This window comes from Chanodichthys erythropterus, chromosome 15 (assembly GCF_024489055.1).
Source record: "Chanodichthys erythropterus isolate Z2021 chromosome 15, ASM2448905v1, whole genome shotgun sequence".
NCBI lineage: Eukaryota > Metazoa > Chordata > Actinopteri > Cypriniformes > Xenocyprididae > Chanodichthys > Chanodichthys erythropterus.
In genome coordinates this window covers 17980773-17985990 of record NC_090235.1, presented here as the reverse complement: position 1 = coordinate 17985990, position 5218 = coordinate 17980773, and positions in this window count along the sequence as shown.

The following is a 5218-nucleotide window of genomic DNA, read 5'->3' as shown; positions in this document are numbered from 1 at the left end:
GCGAGAAACGACAACAACAACAAGGAGAGAAAAAAGGCAGATATTTGTTCCCATAAACGCCGGGCCGTCTTCGCACGCCCCGCACGGACCGGCTGGTCACGGTCGGAGCTATTCCCAGCTAATGTCTTTTGCAGCGCGCTTCTCGCTGGCCCGTTTGAACCTGCATTGTTATGGGCTGGCAGGCCGCAGGCTTCATGAGAAGGCAGGGGAACCCTGGGCCGACTGATGTCTCTGTGGTCAGCCTGTCTGACCGTGAAGTCCTCTTTTTTTAGATTTAGGAGCGGGCTGACTCAAACTTGGCGCGCATCGGGAACCCACAACTTTCCAGCCTAAGGCGACAGAGCTGACCACTACAACGTTTGCTCGGTCACGGCAGAGCCAGTGGTAGCCATTTGGTGACCGAACGCTGTACTCGACACAGTGTCGCTGTTGTAACAATTACGGTCCGGGCCTCAAAGATGATAAAGTTATAAAAGATCCCGAAACGAAATTTTCTATTCATTTTCTGTTGTTGTCAGAGTCGCTCGAACGGCACGCACTATTCTCTCACTCGTCTCGCGAAGAAAGAGCCGTTAACGGTCCAAGAACACAAAGCACAGGGACATTTGTTCAGAACAGTCACTGATGTGAATCAAAAAAATACAGTACATGCACAAATCAAGGTTAACTCTTCACATATAAGAAGCCCGTTTGTCAATGACCTTCACAAACTTGCTTCATTCCTCACAACACGGCCTAAAACTTGTGAGAAAATAATGTGATAGAAATTAGCCCACAAAGCGTGTGTTTCTTCAAGTTTTAGAAATGTAATTTTCATTCTATCTCTAGTTTATATACATTGACTATTAGAGAATAGTGCAGAGAATAGTGGAGAAAATTGTCATTATGATTTCATGTCATCAAATTCCCACAACAACAGATCATTTTCACCACATCTCACGACTTTCAAACAAAATGGCTGACTTGTTTGTCTTTAGTAATCCTAAATACACACAAATAATAAATTGCATATCTTTTGCATATATTGACAAAATGACAGTTTGACCCAAAAAATCTGTTCACAAATTATATTTACTTGATTTTTCATGTTTTTACCACACATTGCATCTTAAGTTTCATATATTTTAGGGCAGAATAGGAAAGCTATAATTTTTGAAAAATCGTCAGTCTTTGTTTAAATCACAACAATTTATTTTGGATTTTGATATTTTATGCATTCAATGTATGCATAAAAATTTATACAAAATACACAAAGTAATGGTAAAAAGTGGAATGTGACCTTTATATAACAAATATAAAAAAAATGTGAAATCTGTTTGTTTTAATCTCTAGGACGTAAAAGTGCCTAAAGAAACGCCTCCACTCCAAAGTCTAGCTTAAAGTTTAAATGAAATAAATTCACATTCATCTATTTTCTAAATGCATATAAGATATCTTATTGTGAACAATTCTTCCATGTGTTTCTGTTTTCTTCTTCTTCCTTTTTTTTTTTTTGAAAGTTCAATCAAAATGTTGATATTATGGTGAAACATCAGACTCCTCTCTGGTGACGTATGCCAAAATTAAACCTTCATCACCCCAGGTGAATAGGGTAAAAAAAAAAATAACTAATAGATATCACCTTCCCCAGTTGATTGATTAATTGCAAACATTTTTTTTATTACAAGTTTTCTGAAATGTTATAAATGTCCAAATGAGACATTAATTAAATATGCAATAATTTGCATACATTTCTAGAACAAAAATCTGAATATTGGATGAAGTCAGATTCAAAATTATTGTTTTTTTTTCTCTCTCTCTCTTTTTAGAGACATATTCGAGTCAACGTTTTTTACAGAGGAGATTTTGGATATCTCTTTTTATCACTCTTTTTGTCAACATCCAGGAAAAAAAAACCTTCAGAATATAGACAAGAATAAAACTGTAATGTTTGGTGTATGTATTTTGATAAAACTACCTTTAAAGATATATATTCTAACTGAAATCAACAGACACAAATAGATAAAGTGCTATAAAAAATACACTTAAAAGTGTTTTTTGGATGTTTTTTTTTTTTCCACCAGTCCAAAAAACACTTTATGAAAATCTCAAAATTGACAGGTGCATGAAAAAACTGTGTTTTTGTCTGTAGTGTCTCGCCTTAACCAGACTGACCTAGAATATCTGTCTATTAGCTGGTTAAAGGTACACTATGTGACTTTTAGCCCTCTAGTGGTTAAAAATAAAACTGCATGCATTTTGCGGAAGAACGTTGTTTTGGTTGTGCTTGGACTTTGTGTGACTGCATGGATGAACATGATTATCCTACTGCTCATAAAATATTCACTACTTCCATCTGTCTTCCGGATACTACTTACAAAGAAAGTGTAAAACTCTCACAGTTCAAAAAGCTTACGCTACGTCCTACGTCTTCCCTATTTAACACGTTACAGAACTGACATGATGCCAGTTCTGTTTTTTTTTTTTTTTTCTTTCATAACTTGAATATGGAAGCTAGATATTTTACTTCATAACTTGTTAAAAATGGGTTTGTTTGTTTTTAAAACAAACGCATCGCTTTGCTTCAGAAGGCCTTTATTAACCCTCCGGAGCCGTCTGGAATATGTTTATGATGGATGGATGTTGGTAGAGACACTTTATTCAGCTCATACTCGTTTGATAACGCTAACTGCCATTATAAAGCTCAGATGCGCCAGGATATTTATTAATATTTCTCTGATTGTGTTTATCAGAAAGAAGAAAGTCATATACACCTAGGATAGCTTGAGGGTGAGTAAAGCTTGGGGTAATTTAGAATTTAAAGTGAACAAATCCTTTAAGACATATAACCAGTTTAGATACTGTAGCTTTTACCATTAACAGACATGGTACTTCCTTGAAAATAAATTCTAACACAACGCTATAACATAATGGAATGAGCCTTTACAATAGATGATGCTTTTTATCTGTTCAATAAAATCCCTTACTGACCTGCTGAGTAATAAAAACATCATCATTTCTGTGTCACTTTTACAACATTTCAAATTCCCCAGTTCTTGCCATCTCCGAAAAGCCAAGCTTATGTTGATTCTTGTTTTATTACGAGCTCTGTCACGTTCTCTTTTCACCATCAGACTCTCCTCTGTTTGTTTAAAACAAGTGATTCCCTGGAGGTTGGAGATTTAGCTGCTCCATGTCAACCTTTTCGGCTCACTGTGACAGCTAACCTATGCCACTCCCACACCAGACACACGTCAAAGCAACTTTTCTCTATTTACGGATATGACGAGACTCGCACAGATTTCACACTTAAAGCATCCTGCTCGGTCTAAAATATAAACACACATAACAGGCTTACCATAGTGAAACACTTTTGGACAAAGAATTGATGCACTCATTTAAATTTTGTTAATTTAAAAAAAAAAAAAATGCACATAGTGCACCTTTAAGCAGGTTAAGAAGTCTGTAAGTACAATATGTCTCTGTGGATCTTTTTTTTATTCTCTCACGTCCTTGATTAGCAAGAATTCTCAGGGCTTGTTTGGCAAATCAGCCTCCAATGAGATGGATTATGAATTGCTCTGATCTACATTCAGTATGTGAAGAATGAGCGCTCAGGTCTGGTCACCAGCAGAGAGTAATGAACTGCACATACCAGTGGAGCACAGGCTGCCCCTGGGATACTTTCACGGAGGGATGGGTTGCAGAAAAAGCCGATGACAGCGTTTCACTGAGGAAAATATGCTTGTTGATTGCAAAATAATCCAGAGCAGATGAAGCGGCAAATTTTCAACTCCTTTAACATTTATCAAACACACAGCAATGTATCTTGAGCCTTCCTCCTGTCTCACACACCCCCGACGCTCCGGCAGAGGGATTCACCTGCATTTAGACTGCAGTTAGAGAAGTAAAGTATACAGCTGCATTAGATCAGCGCAATAACTTTCAGCAGGAACATGTTCGATGCATTACATTCTGATTCACCAAAATGACTGGAACAGAGGTTTTCAAAGTTTTTGGTGCCAATGACCCCCCAAATGTGATGATCCCATTGCGAGAGACTTTGCTAAAATATATAGACATTTATATACACTGCTGTTCAAAAGTGTTTTTTTTTTTTTTTGAAGAAGAAGAAGAAGAAGAAGAAATTCATAATTTAATCAGCAAAGATGCACTGAATTGATTAAAAAAATAGCAATAAAGAAATTCATAATGTTACAAAGGATTTCTATTTTAAATAAATGATGTTGTTTTGAACTTTATATTCATCAAAAAATCCTGAAAAATGCATCACGGTTTCCAAAAAACATTAAGCAAATTAGAATAATTTCTGAAGGATGTGAGACTGAAGACTGGATTAATGATGCTGAAAATTCAGCTTTGATCACAGGAATAAATTAAACTTTACTATATATTCACATAGAAAACATCTATTTTAAATTGTAATAATATTTCACAATTTTTACTGTATTTTTGATCAAATAAATACAGTTTTCAAATCTTACTGATCCCAAACTTTTCAACAATAGTGTATTTCCATATATAAAACATTAGAAAAATGTTGAGTTTAATATTATAATGACAACAAAATTAAATAACTGTTTCTATAATAAAATAACTAGCTTTTATGTTGTCATTCTACTAAATTTAACAAAACTATATGCAATTTTTTCTAACTATTAAAAGCAAGTGGTCAACAGAATAAAATAATCACAGTTAATCTCATGATTAGTCTTTAGAAAGAATGAACTAGTAATATCAAATTTGTTGAAAATTTATGTAAATTTCAAATTTAAAACTTTAATGTATGTTTTTATATTTCATAGGCTTCTGTTAACTTTGACAGCCCAAAAAGCATCCCCCACCACCAATCCCAGACCTAATGTAATCAGTAATGCACTGCCTGTACATAATGTAACTCTACAAGCCAGACAAACCGTCATAGCATAATGTCCATCGCTTGAAACATGCCATGCTTGAAGTCATTACTACCCAAATCAGGTTCATGTCATCTTTTATCAGTTCAACTACCAGGGGATCAATAGCTAAACAGTTTGTGAACTTGAATGACTGTAGACTTAAATAAATGAATGAATCAATAGCAAACAAGATATTGATCTACCATCAGCTTATGATTCATTCCAAATCCCAGGGTCTTGTTGAATCAACATAGCGAACGCTATTCTGTCATGAGTAAGCTATCTGCCAGGGACAAAACCTGGATTAAGACAACCTTGTA